We start from the raw sequence: 20057 nt of genomic DNA on the forward strand, positions 1-20057 counted from the left end.
CCCGCTCAGGTAACCGTCACCGTATGTCTCCTGGGTGCTGGCAGACGTGGTACTGCATTGCTACACAGCAGCAGCAACCCATTGCCTTGTGGCAGCAGACGGTGCAATAGGACTGGTAGCCGTCATCGTCATGTCCGAGGTGCTCCTGGTCGCCTGTGTGAGGTCGATCAGGAGCGCCTGGGCAGACGTGGGCGCAGGGACTAAATTTGGAGTGACTTGATCAAGTCATTCTCTTTAGTCCTGCAGTCAGTCCTATTGAACTATCTTATGGTGAGCAGGCAGGTGATAAGGATTGCTAGCAGTCCTATTGCATCATCTTCTGCCGAGCAGCCATGAGATGTGGATGGCTTGCAGTCCTTCTGCACCGTCTGCTGCCAGCCAAAGATGTAAAAGATAGATGGAGTGGATCAAAACAAGAAATAGACCAGATCTGTTTTGTACTCATTTGCAAACCCACGCCCCCCGTCTAGGGGACTCATTCCTCTAGGTCACACTGCAGTCACTCACAGAGTAGGTGCAGCGAGGTAAATCTAGCCATGTATCAATCAGAGGCCAGATTAACCTCCTTGTTCCAATAAGAACAATAACTTAGGTGCACCATTTCTTATTGGAACCCTCCGTGAAGTCCTGCCTGAAATACTCCTTGATGTAAAGCCACCCCCTTTGTTGATTTTAGCTCCCTGTAAGCCAACCCTGTAAGCCGTGTCATCAGTCGCCCCTCCTTGCGTCAGAACAACGGCAAACAATTGTGCATCTGAGTTGAGAGTGCTGTCCAGAGCAGTCACAATGGAGCACTCTGGGATAGCTCCCGGAGGCCAATACCGTCGAATTGTGTCCACAGTACCCCAAATTAGACCCGGCAAGGCCGATTTAAGCACTAATCCACTTGTCAGGGGGGAGTAAGGAAATCGATTTTAAGAGCCCTTTAAATCGAAATAAAGGGCTTCATCGTGTGGACAGGTGCAGGTTTACATCGATTTAACGCTGCTAAATTCGACCTAAAGTCCTAGTGTAGACCAGGGCTAAGGCTGTGAAAGGAACTTGCAGAAGAGCTAAGAACTGCCTGAAACCTCACCACTTTCTGTTTGTGCCAAGAACAAGCTGCATTTCTCTGACCTTGCCTTCAATAACAAACACACACAGTTCAGCAGACATACAATAACCAAATAAATCCTCATACAACTTCCCTTTTAAGTAGGGCTGTCAAGCAATTAAAAAAATTAATCGTGATTAATCGCACTGTTAAATAATAAGAGAATACCATTTATTTAAATATTTTTGCATGTTTTCTACATTTTCAAATATATTGATTTCAATTACAACACAGAATACAAAGTGTACAATGCTCGTTTTTTATTTATTTTTCTTACAAGTATTTGCACTGTAAAAAAGAAAAGAAATTTGTTAGTCTCTAAGGTGCCACAGGTACTCCATTTCTTTTTGAGAATACAGACTTACACCGCTGCTACTCTGAAACCAGTATTTTTCAGTTCACCTAATACAAGTACTGTAGTGCAATCTCTTTATCATGGAAGTTGAACTTACAAATGTTCAATTATGTAAAAAAAAAACTGTGTAAAAACAATGTAAAATTTTAGAGCCTGCAAGTCCACTCAGTCCTACTTCTTGTTCAGCCAATCATTCAGGTAAACAAACTTGTTTACATTTGCAGGAGATAATGCTGCCTGCTTCTTGTTTACAATGTCACCAGAAAGTGAGAACAGGTCTTCTCATGGCACATCTGTAGCCGGTGTCCCAAGATATTTACGTGCCAGATGTGCTAAAGATTCATATGTCCCTTCATGCTTCAACCACCATTCCAGGGGACATGCGTCCATGGTGATGATGGTTTCTGCTTGATAACAATCCAAAGCAGTGCGGACAGACGCATGTTCATTTTCATTATCTGCCACCAGCAGAAGGTTGATTTTCTGTTTTGGTGATTCAGATTCTGTAGTTTCCGCATCCGAGTTGCTCTTTTAAGACTTCTGAAAACATGCTCCACACCTTGTACCTCTCAGATTTTGGAAGGCATTTCAGATTCTTATACCTTGAGTCCAGTGCTGTAGCTATCTTGAGAAATCTCACGTTGGTACCTTCTTTGCGTTTTGTCAAATCTGCAGTGAAAGTGTTCTTAAAACGAACATGTGCTGGGTCATCATCCAAGACTGCTATAACAAGAAATATATGGCAGAATGTGGATCAAACAGAGCAGGGGACATACAATTCGCCCCCAAGGAGTTCAGTCACAAATTTAATTAACGCATTTTTTTTTAATGAGCATCATCAGCATGGAAGCATGTCCTCTGGAATGGTGACCGAAGCATGAAGGGGCATATGAATGTTTAGCATATCTGCCACATATATACTTTGCAATGACGGCTACAAAGGTGCCATGCAAATGCCTGTTCTCACTTTCTGGTGACATTGTAAATAAGAAGCGGGCAGCATTATCTCCTGTAAATGTAAACAAACTTGTTTGCCTTAGCGATTGGCTGAACCAGAAGTAGGACTGAGAGGACTTGTAGGCTCTGAAGTTTTACATTATTTTGGTTTTGAGGGCAGTTATGCACCAACAAAAAATCTTCCTTTGTACGTTGCACTTTCACAACAAAGAGATTGCACTACAGTACTTGTATGAGGTCAGCTGAAAAATACTATTTCTTTTATCATTTTTACAGTGCAAATATTTGTAATCAGAAATAATATACACTTTGATTTCAATTACAACACAGACTACAATATTTTAAAAATGTAGAAAAACATTCAAAATATTTAATAAATTTCTATTGTTTAACAGTGCGATTAAACTTGCGATTAATCATGATTAATTTTTTTAATCACGATTAATTTTTTCAAGTTAATCACGTGAGGTAACTGTGATTATCGACAGCCCTACTTTTAAAAGACAAGGGAGAGAGAATCATATGCGATAGATAGTCACGTTGCTTAATGCACTTCTGGAAAGCACTCCTACTACAGTGACGAGGGCTGAATGAGAACCTGAATAGGAAGAAGAGTCACAGAGAAAGTGTGTCACTTATGCTCACTCTTGAGGTGATGGCTCCATTGTCCCAGTGGAACACAGCTGTTGTGGAAGGTCATGATCACCCAGAGTGAGAGGGTCCCTCAGATAAATTGACGTCTCCAATGAAGGGCTTTGAATATGAGAACTTGAATCTGATAATGATATTGAACGGGAAGCTAGTGCAGACAGAAGGATGCTGGGCTCTCAGTGGCCTGTGTTGTATTCTGAACCAATTGCGATGTTTACAGATGTATGGTTTCTCTCTTAGGGAGAGTGTGTTACAGTAACTGAACCTGGAAGTTATAAATTATGGGTCAATGTGGCAAATCCAAGAGCCAGAACTGGTGTGCAGGGAACAGTGTAACTGGGAATCTTGCTGCACCCTGAGTTCTGAATGGCAGAGAGAAGTGTAGGGATACGTGTTGCTTTGCATCCTTGCTGGGGCAGGTATCAGATATCTGTTTTAAGGGAAGGGGGTGAGATGGGCCTGTGCTAGTTACACTAGGGTGCAGGCAAGTGGGTGTTGGGGGTCTGTGCTGCTAGGAGGGTGGTGCTCAGAAGAGAGACTGACTGCAGCTGAGGACTGTATCTGTGACTGGTGGAGATCTGTGCCCTGACATCGTGCTGTGTATGTGCGGGGTTTCTACGTTGTTTGGAGGAGCTCAGTGGGAGGCTCAGTAGATGGGGTAGGGCTCCATGCTGCCAGAGGGGCGGGGGCTGTAGCAGAGACAAGGCCATTGCAAAGAAACTAAATTAATTCTTTGCATTGGTCTTCACAGCAGAGATCCCCACACCCAAGCCATTCTACTGAGGTGACAAATCTGAGGAATTGTCCCAGATTGAGCTGTCAGTAGAAGAGGTTTTGGAACAAATTAGTAAATTAAACAGTAATAAGTCACCAGGTTCAGATGCTATTCACCCAAAAGTTCTGAAGAACTCAAATATATGAAACTGTAGAACTGCTGTCCACATGCACCGGCTTCCTCCAGGCCCCGGGGGTGCTCAACCCCCTGCTCCGCCTTAGGCCCCGCCCCCACCAACCCTAAAATTAGCCTCTGTATAGTAAAGAATAGAATGATCAGACATGTAGATGAATGTGATATGTTGGGGAAGAGTCCACATGGCTTTTATAAAGAGAAATCATGCCTCACCAACATTCTAAAATTCTTGGAGGGCTTCAACAAGCCTATGGACTGGGGGGATCCACTGGACATAGTGTACTTGGACTTTCAGAAAACCTTTGACAAGGTCCCTCACCAAAGATTTTTAAGCAAAGTCATGGCATAAGAGAGAAGGTCCTCTCATGGACCTGTAGCTGCTTAAAAATAGGGAACAAAGGGTAGGAATAAATGGTCAGTTTTCACAATGGAAAGAAGTAAATAGTGGGATCCCCCAAGGATCTGTACTGGGACCTTTGCTATTCAACATATTCATAAATGATCTGGAAAAGGGGGTTGAACAGTGAGGTGTCAAAATTTCCAGATAATACAAAATTACTTAAGATAGTTAAGTCCAAAGCAGACTGTGAAGCATTACAAAGGGATCTCACTAAAGTGGGTGACTGGGCAACAAAATGGAAAATGAAATTCAACGTGGATAAGTACAAAGTAATGCAAATTGGAAAAAGATAATCCTATATTCTAATATTCTGTATTATACTATACATATAAAATAGAAGGGTCTAAATTAACTGTTACCACACAAGAAAGATCTTGGAATCATCATGGATAGTTCTCTGAAAACATCGGCTCAATGTGCAGTCTCACTCAAAAAAGCTAACAATGGTAGGAACCATTAGGAAAGGGATTGATAATAAAACAGGAAATGTCATAATGCTACTGTATAAATCCATGGTCTGCTCACACCTTGAATACTGCAAAAAAGATATATTAGAATTGGAAAAGGTAGAGAGACAGGCAACAAAAGTGAACAGCTTCCACATGAGAAGAGATTGAAAAGCTTGGGACTGTTCAGTTTAGAAAAGAAAGACTGAGAGGGAGACGATAGATTGTGAGTGGTGGGGAGAAAGTGAGCAGGGAAGTTCTATTTACCCCTTCACATAGAACACAAGAACCAGGAATCACCCAGTGACATTAATAGGCAGCAGGTTTAAAACAAACATAAGGAAGTACTTCACACAACGCACAGTCAACCTGTGTAACTTGTTACCAGGAGATGTTGTGAAGGCCAAAAGTATAACTGGGTTCAAAAAAGAATTAGATAAGTTCATTGAGGATACGTCCATCAATGGCCATTAGCCAAGATGGTCAGGGAAACCACGCCATGCCCTGGATGCCAGTAGTTGGGACTGGGCCACACAGATGGATCACTAGAACTCACCCTGTTCTGCTTATTCCCTCTGACGCATCTGGTGCTGGCCATTGTTGAAGAACATAAGAACGGCCATACTGGGTCAGACCAAAGGTCCATCTAGCCCAGTATCCTGTCTTGCAACAGTTGCCAATAGCAGGTGCCCCAGAGGGAAAAAACAGAACAGGCAATCATCAAGTGATCCATCCCCTGTTGCCCATTCCCAGCTTCTGGCAAACAGAGGCTAGGGACACCAACCCTGCCCATCCTGGCTAATAGCCATTGATGGACCTGTCCTCCATGAACTTATCTAGTTCTTTTTTGAACCCTGTTATAGTCCTGGCCTTCTCAACATCCTCTGGCAAGGAGTTCCCAGGGTTGACTGTGTGTTGTGCAGAAAAAATACTTCATTTTGTTTTAAACCTGCTGCCTATTAATTTCATTTGGTGACACCTAGTTCTGGTGTTATGAGAAGGAGTAAATAACACTTCTTTATTTACTTTCTCCACACCAGTCATAATTTTATAGATCTGTCATATCCCCCCTTAGTCATCTCTTTTCCAAGCTGAAAAGTCCCAGTCTTATTAATCTCTCCTCATACAGCAGCCATTTCATACCCCTAATAATTTTTGTTACCCTTTTCTGAACCTTTTCCAAGTCCAATAGATCTTTTTTGAGATGGGGTGACCACATCTGCACACAGTCTTCAAGATATGGGCGCACCAGGATTTATACAGAGGCAATATGGTATTTTCTGTCTGATTATCTCTCCCTTTCTTAATAATTCCCAGCATTCTGTTCGCTTTTTTGATGGCCGCTGCACATTGAGTGGATGTTTTCAGAGAACTCTCCGCAATGAGTCCAAGATCTCTTTCTTGAGTGGTAACAACCATAGGCGCCAACTTCTGCTGGTGCTGGTGGGTGCTCAACCCGCCCTGCCTCCGGCCCCACCCCAACTCCACCCCTGCCCCGCCCCCTATTGCCCACGGCCCACCCCCATTCCAACCCTTTCCCCAAAGTCCCCGCCCCCTCCCCGCCCCTATTCCAACCCCTTCCCCAAATCCCCGCCCTGGTCCCGCCTCCTACCCTGAGCACACAGTGTTCCCGCTCCTCCACCCTCCCTCCCAGAGCTTGTTACGCCACAAAACAGCTGTTTTGCGGCAGAAAGCGCTGGGAGGAGAAGCGGGGACGCGGCACGCTCAGGGGAGGAGGTGGCGGTGAGGTGAGCTGGGGCGGGGCAGGGAGCTTGGCTGCCGGTGGGTGCAGAGCACCCACCAATTTTTCCCCGTGGGTGCTCCAGCCCCAGAGCACCCACGGAGTCAGCACCTATGGTAACAACTAATTTAGACCCCATCATTTTTACGTATAGTTGGGATTATGTTTTCAAAAGTGCATTATTTTGCATTTATCAAGATTGAATTTCATCTGCCATTTTGTTGCCCTGTCACCCAGTTTTGTGAGATCCTTTTGTAGCTCTTCGCAGTCTGCCTGGGACTTAACTATCTTGAGTAGTTTTGTATCATCTGCAAATTTTGCCACCTCACTGTTTACCCCTTTTTCCAGATCATTTATGAATATGTTGAATAGGACTGGTCCCAGTTAGACCCCTGGGGGACACCACTCTCCATTCTGAAAACTGACCATTTATTCCTATCCTTTGTTTCCTCTCTTTTAACCAGTTACCAAGCCATGAGAGGACCTTCCCTCTTATCCCGTGACTGCTTACTTTGCTTAAGAGCCTTTGGTGAGGGACCTTGTCAAAGGCTTTCTGAAAATCTAAGTACACTATATCCACTGGATCCCCCTTGTCCACATGCTTATTGACCCCCTCAGTGAATTGTAGTAGATTGGTGAGGCATGATTTCCCTTAACAAAAACCATGTTGACTATTCCCCAACAAATTACATTCATCTATGTGTCTGACAATTTTGTTGTTTACTATAGTTTCAACCAGTTTGCCTGGTACCGAAGTCAGGCTTAACAGCCTATAATTGCCGGGGTCACCTCTGGAGCCCTTTTTAAAAATTGGCGTCACATTAGTTATCCTCCAGTCTTTTGGTACTGAAGCTGATTTAAATTATAGGTTACAGATGACAGTTAGTAGACAGAATAATGGGCTAGGTAGACCACTGGTCTAAGCAATACTGGGGAGGTTATGGGAGGGAACTGCGTGCAAGGAAAAGTCTCTCTCTAGCTGGGAGTGGTGGTCACTGCATGTGTTTGTGCTGGGGATGAGATAAGTGGGAGTTTCTATGGCTGGTGAGAGTAGATGAGTGAAAGTGATTTTGTGGCTGGGGGAGACTGGTGGGGGGCAGCCAGGGATAGGTCATGGGGAGGCTAAATGCCATGGAAGAAGGCAGGTGTGGCTCAAGGTGTCTGTGCTGGGGGGTGATCGGTGCGTGGGTAGTTGGGGGTGTGTGCCAGGGAGGGAGGACAGGTCTGTGCTGGAAGATCGAGGGAGGTAGCCTAGGGGAGGTCACGGGGGGGCTGTGGATCAGGGTGTCTGTGCTGGGGGGGTGCCAGGGAAGGAGGGGGTTATGTTGCAGGAATATGGGGGGGTAGCTGGGGGTATCACAAGGAGAAGGCTGTGCGGGGGAGATGGGGAGCAGACAGGTGTGTCCCAGGTAGGAGGGGGCTGTGAGGGGGGACAGATGGGGGAAGAGAGGGGTGTCTCAAGAAGGAGAGGGCTGTGCGGGGGGAGATGGGGGGCAGACAGTGGTGTACCAGGGAGGAGGGGGCTGTGTGCAGGGAGATGGGGGGCAGACAGGGGTGTCCCAGGGAGGAGGGGGCTCTGCAGGGGAAGTGAGGGGGAGATGGGGGTCTCCAAGGGGGGAGGGGGCTGTGCGGGGGAGATTGGGGACAGGCAGGGGTGTCCCAGGGAGGAGAGGGGTGTGGGGGGGAGATGGGGGTGTCCCAGGGAGATGGGGCTGCACGGGGGAGATATGGGGGGTAGATGGGGGTGTCCCTGGGGGAAGGGGCTGCGTGGGGGAGATATGCGGGGGAGATGGGGGTGTCCCAGGGGGGAGGGGCTGTGTTGGGGAGATGTGGGGGGGTGTCCCAGGGGGGGAGGGGGGCTGTGTGGGGGAGATTGGGGTGTCCCGGGGGGAGGGGGCTGTGTTGGGGAGATGTGGGGGGGAGATGGGGGTGTCCCCGGGAGGGGGGGCTGTGTGGGGGAGACTGGGGTGTCCCGGGGGGAGGGGGCTGTGGGGGGGAGATGTGGGGGGGGAGATGGGGGTGTCCCAGGGGCTAGGGGGGCTGTGTGGGGAAGACTGGGGTGTCCCGGGGGGAAGGGGCTGTGTTGGGGAGATGTGGGGGGGAGATGGGGGTGTCCCCGGGAGGGGGGCTGTGTGGGGGAGATTGGGGTGTCCCGGGGGGAGGGGGCTGTGTGGGGGAGATTGGGGTGTCCCAGGGGGAGGGGGCTGCGCGGGGGAGATGTGGGGGGGGGAGATGGGGGTGTCCCAGGAGGGAGGGGGGCTGTGTGGGGGAGATTGGGGTGTCCCGGGGGGAGGGGGCTGCGCGGGGGAGATGTGGGGGGGAGATGGGGGTGTCCCCGGGAGCTGCTCGGGGGAGGTGGGGGGCAGCGGGGGGGCGATGGGGGTAACCGGGGTGTCCCGGCACGGAGGGGCCGAACGGGGGGGTCTCCGGCCGCCCGCGCCCCCCGGCCGCTGCTGTCCCCCGGGCGGCAGGGGGCGGCGTCGGCGGCTCGGCTCCCTCCCGCCGGCTCCCGCCCTCCCCGCGCGGCGCGTCGGGAACATGGCGGCGGCGGCGGCGGCGGCGAGGGACTGAGCAGCTCGGCGGCCGCGCAGGTGAGGGGGCGGCGGGGGGCGCGGCCCGGCCCGGCCCCGGCCCCTGCTCCGGCTCCGGCTCCTCCCGTGGAGCGGCCCCTGCCCCGGGCCGGGCGCGCAGCCCCCGGGCCCGGCCCCCGCCAGGGCCTCCCCGCTCGGGCCCGCCCCGCCCCCGGGCTCTGCGCCCCGACTCCCGCCCTGCCTGGGGCCGGGCCCCCGCCGGGCCCTGCCTGGGGCCCTCCGCGAGCGGGCGCCGAGGCGACCCCCCCGGCCTCGGGGGCTCGGGTCAGCCGCGCCCGGCGCGGGTCCGGGGGCCGAGCGAGCCGCGCTGCGAGCCCCGGAGGGGCCCGCGGGCCGGCTTGTGCCCGGCAGCCGGCGGCCCCGGGGTGCGGCCCCGAGCGCGTCCTGACGCGGCTCCGGCCCCGGCCCCGGCCCCGGCCTGAGCTCGCAGCTCGGGAAGAGAGGCGAGCCCGGCAGGCGAGCCCCCGGGTTCGGGGCGGGGGAGCCCGCCCGTTTTCAGCCGCCCTGAGAGGCAGCGCCGCTCCGGGGCCGGCCGGGCTCCCGCCGTTACCGGGCCGGCCGAGCGGAGGGGCGCGGGCTGTGGCTCCGGCCTGGGGCCCAGCCCCGCCGGACGCTGCTCTCGGCAGCCCCGCTGCCGCCGTGGACGCGGTGCAGGCGCCGGGGCCCCTGCCGGAGCGGGGCCTCTGTCTGCACCCAGACTTCAGCGCTCGTCGGTTCAGCTTCCCGTTTGTGGCGCCGACGTGCGCTCGGCGCTGCGGGTTGCGTTGGCGCCTTTCTGTGCCCGGCGCGGCTCGCCGCGGTAATCTGGCGCTGGCCTTGCTCCGTGCCTGGCGGCGGGGGAGCCCGAAGTGCGGTGTTACAGCTGCCACCTGTTGCCCGGCTGTCATGTTGTCTTCGCTTCAGCGTGTGCTTCTGTGCTCCGGCCCTGACAGGGTTAAACGTCGGAAGGCATTTGCTTTTGCTAAACTCCCAAATATCTGACCAGTCACAACGGAGTGTTGTTTTTTTTTAAACCTAGGCGAGGCAGGATGGCCTTGTGGATAAAACTTCAGGCTCTCCTTTCTGGGACCAGGTTCAAGTCCAAAGCAAGACTCAGAAAGAAATAAGTTGAACTGTCTTAACACAGCCAGGGAAGGGAATTTGGATGGAGCAAGCAGTGCAGTTGATGATTGGTTTGATATAGTTGTCATTTCTGTGTTCAGATTTGCTGGCGTTTTTGGTATTTATTTGATCAGCTGTGGGCATTGAAAGCCGACTTAGAATCTAGAGTCTGCTGTGTTTTACTTAGCAAGACCTGCCTGTAGCTGTCTAATAGAAGCTTGGGCTGTTCGTGAAACACATTTCAGGGGGGAGATCGGAGGGGACCAGCTGCCTGTGACTTATTTATTGTTCTTTTTATTAATTTTGGGAGGTGCTCTGACACTGCGGGGATGAGGGCCGTATAAGTGCTTAGATAGATGGATGTGTAAGTTAATTCAGTAATAATACTTAGTGTTTATATGGCAGCTTTCATCCAAGGTGCTCGGAGTGCTTTATGGAAACTAATTATACCTCACAATCCCATGGAAAGTGGGTGAGTAGTATTAACCCTGGTTCACAGGAGGAGAAAATAAGGCAGAGAGAAGTGAAAGGACCTGCCAAAGCAGCACACTAACCAGTAGACCACACTTCTGTCTTTTTAAACTGGGAAAATGGCAGGAAATTCCTTCTCTCCATATGGATGTTTTGGGATGTTGCTGAGGTACTCCTCTCAGTGTAGCACAATATAAAAATGAACAAATAGAGGATGGTGCTGGAATATCTACCACTGAAAAATGTGGTCTCTTGCTCCTGAGGCATTTCTGCTGTAATGTAAAGGGTAATCCCAGTGACTGGGCAGATAAATCCCATAATTACTATCCCTTGGGGCTTTTCTTTGTTTCCCCTTTGAAAGGTATCTATAGGAAAACATCTGATCCTTCCACAACCCTCAGAATGATGCACTCTGATAGAACTGGAAACAGAGCAAGAAAAGGTTTGACTGTTGTATAAATAGCAAGATGTTTAAAAATAAACAGTGTCAAATTTGCTGCTGCATGTCATTGAGGTTTAGCTTACGTTTTTTTGAAGCTGCTGTGTAGAATTATGCCAATATTTTCAAGTCTGAATGGTTAAGTCTTATTTTCAGAATTGCTGAGTACCTCAGCTTCCTTTGACCTCACTGGAAGTTGTGGGTGTTTTGCACTTCTGAAAGTCAGGTCAATTATTTAGGTGCCTAAAATATGGAGATCAAAGCCTAACTTTAGGTATTGACACTTGACTGTTTTGGTCTTAGCTCTATAGTATTGTTTACTGTTGTTGTTTATATGATAAATCCTGCTTCATATTGGCTAAAAAATCCATGTGATGACTGTTTCTGTTTATCTCTTTGGAAATCAGTAACACTGTGTGTGGTCAGGAAGAGTGTTTATCAATCAAATTTCATATATAAATAAATACTTGCTAGCTGGTTGCAGAGAGTCACCTCTCAAAAAAGGACAATAGCTTTTTCTGCATCTCCAGCTTTATTTTCCCATTTCAATGTTTTTCACACTTTTCCCATCCTGGCCGTGATGAAGATTTCCAGACGTTCTAGCTCAAGACATTTTGAAGATAGTATGATGAGCCCACCAAGGATTTCATGATCGTCACTAAAGCCATATAGAATTTCACAAAGACAGTAAGGCTAGAACTCATCTCCTGCTCTGAAAGCACAGATTCCTACCACTTGAGCTAAAGGACAGTTACCATTAGCTGTAGCATTATAAGGTCTCTGACACACACCTGAGTAGTTCTGAAGCCATCCAGTAGAGTGTGGTGCACATACTAACAAGTTAGTCCATTACAAGAGGTAAGAGTGTATGTAACATAATACATATTTTTATTTGTTTTGGGTTTTTTTACATCAAAATTTCTTTTCCCTTGAGGCAGATATTGACCTCAAATTCTTTTTGGTCAGTATTTACATCACAGCTCCATGAATCATAACTTTTCACTTCAAGAGAAGTCCATATCTGTTAATAACTTTTTATATTATTTCAGAACAGCAAGCATGAGACTGAATTCACTTTATTAAAAAAAGAAAAAAAACCTCTCCCCAAAAGCCCCCAAGATATGTCCAGAGGTTAAAGCGAAAGAGTGAGTCAGCCATTGCTGGCTGTATATCCTTGGGCAAGTTGTTTCACTGTCTCCCTTGGATTCCTGATATAAAATGGGGATAATACTTAACTTTGACCTACTGGTCTGGAAACATAATGAAATAATTTTTATAAAATGCCTTGGCATCCTTGGATGCAAGGCGCTGTAGAAGGGCAAAGTGTTGGTATTCACCAACTAACCAACCTTCAAACTATAGGGAATATTTTTTGGGTTAGGAGGGGCGAGAAATGAGCTGCACCTTTTATCTTTTTACTTTATGTAAGAGTAACACAAGAAAAGATTGAGACAAAGGGGTGGACAGAGCACTGATCAGATTTGGGGGGGAAACGATGAAGAAACAAAACAGTAAACGTGCATGTAAACAAATCAGTTGAGCATCTGTGGGGAAGGGGAGGACTGGAGCTCTGGATGGCCTTGTTTTATGTACCTTTAGAATGTGTGTGACTGCTGTCCTACAAAGCTGACCAAATATATGTTTTGTCAGGCTGTGAAATTCACATACCTGTGTGCTGAGCTGTGTTTTTATGCAGAGGCCTGTGCTTGTTACATGAACCATTCTTATTTTCGGAATCTCGAGCAATATGCTACCCGTTGCTAGGTCTGTGAACTTGCACTTCAGTGCCATTGTAATTGAGAATTTGATATGTCTGAGTTTCTCATAACATTAATTAATATTTTCATCTTTGTCCGCTTCCCCTCTTCTTTTTCTTTTCTTGTCTATTTTTCCCATTGCACTGAGTATTCAGGGAAAACAGCTGAAATTCAGTTACATTTTGTGATGAGAAGGCAAATTTTGAATCTGTTAGTCTTTCACTCTCCAATTTTTCAGGTTAGTGGAGAAGTTGGCCTCATTATGGACTCGGCTTCACCCATTTTGTGGATAGACAGAGAATCTCCGTTCGTAGGGCTGTTGATCTGTGATACATTTGCCCAAAAGAACAGAATGATACTTTTTTCAGAGTAGCAGCTGTGTTAGTCTGTATCTGCAAAAAGAAAAGGAGGACTTGTGGCACCTTAGAGACTAACAAATTTATTTGAACATAAGCTTTCGTGAGCTACAGCTCACTTCATCGGATGCATATGAGCTGTAGCTCACAAAAGCTTATGCTCAAGTAAATTTATTAGTCTCTAAGGTGCCACAAGTCCTCCTATTCTTTTTGTAGAATGATACTTAGCGCTTTTACTGAGTTTTTTCTCATAAAGAGTTTTAAGTAATCCTTGCAACTCCACCGTGCAGTAGGTAGCGGGTCAGTATTGTCTTTCCTTTGGTGATAAGGAAACTGAGGCACAGAGATCAATTGATTTGCCAAGGCCAGAGAAGGAGTTTGCCAGAGTTGAGAGTAAAACTCTGGAGTTCCTGTCTTCCAGGTCTGGCTTGTGCCACTAGACCGAACACCTCTCTCTGAAAACTTTCTTCATGCTGCCCGTCAAATAGCATCAATATGATCTAAATTCACAAACACTTTTTGCAAGTGTCCGACAGCTGACCTGCTCAGTCCCTCCAGCCCTACTTTAATTAGCTCTTGTGTATGCCTGCATGACATAACATGAAGAGTCCAGAAATCTCCTGGGGGGTTGTTTTTTGAGCTTTGCTATGCTACAGGAATGGAGCTGTTAGTGTCACTGCAAGTTTGTAAAACTCAGCTGTCCTCCCATTCAGAAATACACAATTCCTCTTTCCTCTCTGTTCTCCTGACAATGTGCCAGAGACTGTGTGGGCCTCCTTCATGTTGATATGTTATCAAGGGAGCTGTTCCAATTCATACATTGCTGGAGCCACATTTACTGCTGTTTGGTGAGCATGCTGGGGGCAGATACAGTGCAATGCAATCTCAGTGGAATTGTTCTGGCTTCCCCTAATGCGTTATTGATGTCTGTGGTGCTGGGAAGGACACTAGGAAGAGTAGTTACTTTGCAGCAAGGATTACTGCCGTGCATACTGGCTGCGTGTGTGTGTTTAAAAACGTCTGGTGTTTCTTTCAGTTTTGGTGTCTGTACGCTGCAGTCCACGTTGAGAACTAGGCGCTGCAAGTCCTGACCCAAAACCATGTTTTGCTTAGAACCCATAACAACGTATCAGCCGTGTCTCTTTTGCTTTCATGTAGTTCAACTATGGGGTTAATTAAACCATGAATTGTATACGGCCAGTGGCTGATTAACCCTTAGAATGAATGTCCTCATCCATAGAGCGTTGGGAGCTGGGAACTCTGCTTCAGTCTTTGTTTTCATTCACCTCCCCCTGGACAGCAGCACTGCCATATTCCCTTTTTCAGCGCGATCTCTCCTTCCCAGCTCCAAATAAATCACATCCTCTGCCCCCAGCCCCTTCCATTCAAAATAGTAGGACACCCAGCGATTCACCTTCTCTGCTGGCAGAGAGCCTTGTGCTCCCTATCCACCATCTCCTGACTGCTGTCAAGTGTGCTAGCACATCCTCTCTGGGCCCTGTGCCAGAAACTCTGCCGTGACCTGCCCTCCCAGTATCCCTGCTGTTTCCCAGCCTGAGGGAGAAGCCAAGAGCCAGCAAATAGAGGGCGGTGGAGCGCTGTATGAGGGCTGGCTGAGAAGAGGTATGTTCTCTGCAGGGGAATGTGGACCGGTAGGACTCACTCTAGGCAAGTGTCCAGCTCTGGCACTCCCTTGCATTGGCCGGAAACATACCCTTCCCAGTCACAGCCCACCTCCTGCCATGCTGCTGCGCAGTAGTTGCCCTTAACTCTGTAGAACTGGCCAGTCCCCAGTGTTAAACACTTGGAGATTAGCTTGTATCTCGAGGTTTACAGCATGTGGATCAGACATTCTGAGTGTGCATTCCCTCTCCCATAATGTCTTTCTGGGAGACATTGTGGATTTTGTTCTTGGCAACTCACCTTCTGCAGCAATGCCCACTACTGCAGAGAGTGAGATGTTTGTGTCTCTCTCTTCCTGGGGGGGCATCTTTTTGATCAGTCTTGGTTCCATCTTTTTACGTAACATGGATTTTCTTGCTTCAGTCATGACAGAGCTATATGACTCTGCATGAGAAATGTTGCACGTTTCCATATTACGTGAGGGGTGTGTATCCAGTCAATGGGATAGTGACCAGAAAGGGAAGATGATGGAGTTGGAATGAGGTGGTTACACAATCGCCTTTCTAAAAAATTATGTTTTACAAAATGTAAATGGTCTTAGTGTTCGTGTTCCTGCTACCCATTGGCTGCTCTTATTTTTGCACTGACCCTGGGCACTTTGTCTGTCCTGTTCCAGCAAATTACAAGAACCACGTGAAAAACATCTCCACAGTTACTGTTCAGCTAATGGGAGACTGCAAAGTTTCAGCCTCAAACTTTCACTTAATTTAAATTATGAATCATAGAATCATAGAATATCAGGGTTGGAAGGGACCTCAGGAGGTCATCTAGTCCAACCCCCTGCTCAAAGCAGGACCAATCCCCAATCAAATCATCCCAGCCAAGGCTTTGTCAAGCCTAACCTTAAAAACTTCCAAGGAAGGAGATTCTACCACCTCCCTAGGTAACGCATTCCAGTGTTTCACCACCCTCCTAGTGAAAAAGTTTTTCCTAATATCCAACTTAAACCTCCCCCACTGCAACTTGAGACCATTACTCCTTGTCCTGTCCTCTTCTACCACTGAGAATAGTCTAGAACCATCCTCTCTGGAACCACCTCTCAGGTAGTTGAAAGCAGCTATCAAATCCCCCCTCATTCTTCTCTTCTGCAGACTAAACAATCCCAGTTCCCTCAGCCTCTCCTCATAAGTCATGTGTTCCAGACCCCTAATCATTTTTGTTGCCCTTCGCTGGACTCTCTCCAATTTATCCACGTCCTTCTTGTAGTGTGGGGCCCAAAACTGGACACAGTACTCCAGATGAGGCCTCACCAATGTCGAATAGAGGGGAACGATCATGTCCCTCGATCTGCTCGCTATGCCCCTACTTATACATCCCAAAATGCCATTGGCCTTCTTGGCAACAAGGGCACACTGCTGACTCATATCCAGCTTCTCGTCCACTTTCACCCCTAGGTCCTTTTCCGCAGAACTGCTGCCTAGCCATTCGGTCCCTAGTCTGTAGCGGTGCATTGGATTCTTCTGTCCTAAGTGCAGGACCCTGCACTTATCCTTATTGAACCGCATCAGGTTTCTTTTGGCCCAATCCTCCAATTTGTCTAGGTCCCTCTGTATCCTATCCCTGCCCTCCAGCTTATCTACCACTCCTCCCAGTTTAGTATCATCCGCAAATTTGCTGAGAGTGCAATCCACACCATCCTCCAGATCATTTATGAAGATATTGAACAAAACCGGTCCCAGGACCAACCCCTGGGGCACTCCACTTGACAACGGCTGCCAACTAGACATGTAGCCATTGATCACTACCCGTTGAGCCCGACAATCTAGCCAACTTTCTACCCAGCTTATAGTGCATTCATCCAGCCCATACTTCTTTAACTTGCTGACAAAAATACTGTGGGAGACCATGTCAAAAGCTTTGCTAAAGTCAAGAAACAATACATCCACTGCTTTCCCTTCATCCACAGAATCAGTAATCTCATCATAGAAGGCTATTAGATTAGTCAGGCATGACCTACCCTTGGTGAATCCATGCTGACTGTTCCTGATCACTTTCCTCTCGTGTAAGTGCTTCAGGATTGATTCCTTGAGGACCTGCTCCATGATTTTTCCGGGGGACTGAGGTGAGGCTGACTGGCCTGTAGTTCCCAGGATCCTCCTTCTTCCCTTTTTTAAAGATTGGCACTACATTAGCCTTTTTCCAGTCATCTGGGACTTCCCCCGTTCGCCACGAGTTTTCAAAGATAATGGCCAATGGCTCTGCAATCACATCCGCCAATTCCTTTAGCACTCTCGGATGCAACTCGTCCGGCCCCATGGACTTGTGCACGTCCAGCTTTTCTAAATAGTCCCTAACCACCTCTTTCTCCACAGAGGGCTGGCCATCTACTCCCCATGTTGTGATGCCCAGCGCAGCAGTCTGGGAGCTGTCCTTGTTAGTGAAGACAGAGGCAAAAAAAGCATTGAGTACATTAGCTTTTTCCACATCCTCTGTCACTAGGTTGCCTCCCTCATTCAGTAAGGGGCCCACACTTTCCTTGGCTTTCTTCTTGTTGCCAACATACCTGAAGAAACCCTTCTTGTTACTCTTGACATCTCTTGCTAGCTGCAGCTCCAGGTGCGATTTGGCCCTCCTGATTTCATTCCTACATGCCCGAGCAATATTTTTATACTCTTCCCTGGTCATATGTCCAACCTTCCACTTCTTGTAAGCTTCTTTTTTATGTTTAAGATCCGCTAGGATTTCACCGTTAAGCCAAGCTGGTCGCCTGCCATATTTACTATTCTTTCGACTCATCGGGATGGTTTGTCCCTGTAACCTCAACAGGGATTCCTTGAAATACAGTCAGCTCTCCTGGACTCCTTTCCCCTTCATGTTAGTCCCCCAGGGGATCCTACCCATCCGCTCTCTGAGGGAGTCGAAGTCTGCTTTCCTGAAGTCCAGGGTCCGTATCCTGCTGCTTACCTTTCTTCCCTGCGTCAGGATCCTGAACTCAACCAACTCATGGTCACTGCCTCCCAGATTCCCGTCCACTTTTGCTTCCCCCCTAATTCTTCCCTGTTTGTAATCAGCAGGTCAAGAAAAGCTCCCCCCCTAGTTGGCTCGTCTAGCACTTGCACCAGGAAATTGTCCCCTATGCTTTCCAAAAACTTCCTGGATTGTCTATGCACTGCTGTATTGCTCTCCCAGCAAATATCAGGAAAATTAAAGTCACCCATGAGAACGAGGGCGTGCGATCTAGTAGCTTCTGCGAGTTGCCAGAAGAAAGCCTCATCCATCTCATCCCCCTGGTCCGGTGGTCTATAGCAGACTCCCACCACTACATCACTCTTGTTGTTCACACTTCTAAACTTAATCCATAGACACTCAGGTTTTTCTGCAGTTTCGTACCGGAGCTCTGATGAATAATCTGATGAAGAAAGTCCTTTGGATCCTATATATTTATATAGATTTTAAATTCCACCCACTATATTGCCAAGAAACTATAGAGGAGAAAAAACCCTTAAATATCAAAGCTATGTTGGCCTTGACCTACCCCTGCCACTTCTCTTACAAACAGTGTTTCTAGTGCCTACTTCTGGTTCTTGTACAGTATTATTATATTATTTATTGTTTGCATTGCAGTAGCACTTAGGAGTTTCAGTCATGGACATCATTGTACTAATCACAGTAATTAACGGTCTTAGAATTCTGCTGACATCATCAGTGATGGTGGGTAAAGGTGAAACATATTTTATTAAAGCTGTATAGTGTGAATTGCTGAGTTATTTGATATTTTCATAGTTAAAATGCATATGGTTTGTATAAAGTTTTCAGGAAGTAATGTCCTTCATTAAATCAACAGGATGTCATTAAAAATTACACTTCAAAACATGATCTAGTGATACTACTGATAAAGCCATTGCTGGTGAGGAAACAACAGTAATAATGTTCTCCCTCTCGAGACAATAATATACATTTTAAATGAAGATATACTTTCTATGGAACCTTATGATTTACAACTAATTGCCATCGGGGGTTGGCCTAGATGACCTCCTGAGGTCCCTTCCAACCCTGATGGATATTCTATGATAAAAGGAGACATTTGTAACCTCTCTAAGGGACTATCATAACATCGTTATGTTTTTCAGGTCACTGGTTGATAATTTTTATGCCACACTGAAATGAGAGCTATAAAACTGAAATATCTTGAGATCCATTCTGTAGTTGGAGGAAATGGGGGTATTCTCCCAAACTCTGACTATGATAGTGAATTCTTTACTTTCAAAGTCAAAATGAGAGAGACGGTGAAATCCTGGTCCTGTTGATATCAGTGAGAGTTTTGCCATTGACTTCAATGGAGCTAGGATTTCATCTCAGATGTATTATTGTAGTGGAAGTATTGAGGCTCTCAGTAGAACATGTAGGTCTTCATAATATGACCATACCACTTCTTCATTGTGTGTTTTCTGTGCAGTAGCATCTACTGAATGCCTTCTACCAAAATGAACAATTCTGATGTATTTTCCTAGATTAGATTTTCAGAGTGTTGGTCCGTCCAACTTCATTAGCATCACTGTGGACTGTCTTGTGAGAAGCTGGAGCCACAATTGTACATGTTCATGGTGGTGAATTCTCTCTTGTAGTTAGCTGTGGCAGTGGAAATCATTGCTATAGCAGTTTTCAGTCTTTGTAGGCCCTGAACAATCATTCTTCTTCCATTTTGCATGTGCTCAATTTCTTGCAAAAACTTTTCTTTGCTGTCCACATAGAGTATATCCATGTTACAAGGCCGTAACTCTTGGTGTCTGTGGTAGCTTTGACAAGTGACTATTCTGCATACACTTCAGACAGATGTCCAAGCATTGGAGACCCTTATACTCATTGACCTACTTTCTGTGGTGTTAGCTAGACTCCTGCATAACTGTCCAGCATGAATTCAAGCACATGCTCAGTGGTACAGTTTGATATTTCAAAGTGACATAGCCTGTCAGGACATGCTCCACAGACAGTCCTGAGCTGTCAGCCACTGAGGCAAATGCTGGAATCTGTGCTGGCAGCAATATGTCAGCTTCCACCAGATGTGACTCTCTTTAATTTTAATCTCTCTGAATGCCAGTTCAGAAGCAGTGTCTCTCATGATTCCTAAGTTGTGCACCAAATCACTGGAGGTCAGAATGATTTTAA

General features: G+C 47.4%; 1 protein-coding gene across 18 annotated transcripts in view; it reads left to right on the forward strand.

Moving 5' to 3' along the window:
• Positions 1–9029: 9029 nt before the first annotated feature.
• Positions 9030–20057, forward strand: part of SCMH1 (Scm polycomb group protein homolog 1) — a 115050-nt gene continuing 104022 nt past the window's right edge. For 9 of the 18 annotated variants that reach the window (XM_043532410.1, XM_043532416.1, XM_043532420.1 and 6 more), the window contains exon 1: positions 9030–9144. The gene's annotated coding sequence lies outside the window, so the exon portion shown is untranslated. Of the gene's footprint in view, positions 9145–9836; positions 11159–20057 lie in introns of those variants that run through there. The other 9 variants (XM_043532411.1, XM_043532415.1, XM_043532419.1 and 6 more) reach the window with 6 other exon arrangements.

The sequence above is a fragment of the Chelonia mydas genome, chromosome 19, assembly GCF_015237465.2.
Source record: "Chelonia mydas isolate rCheMyd1 chromosome 19, rCheMyd1.pri.v2, whole genome shotgun sequence".
In the NCBI taxonomy this organism is placed as follows: Eukaryota; Metazoa; Chordata; order Testudines; family Cheloniidae; genus Chelonia; species Chelonia mydas.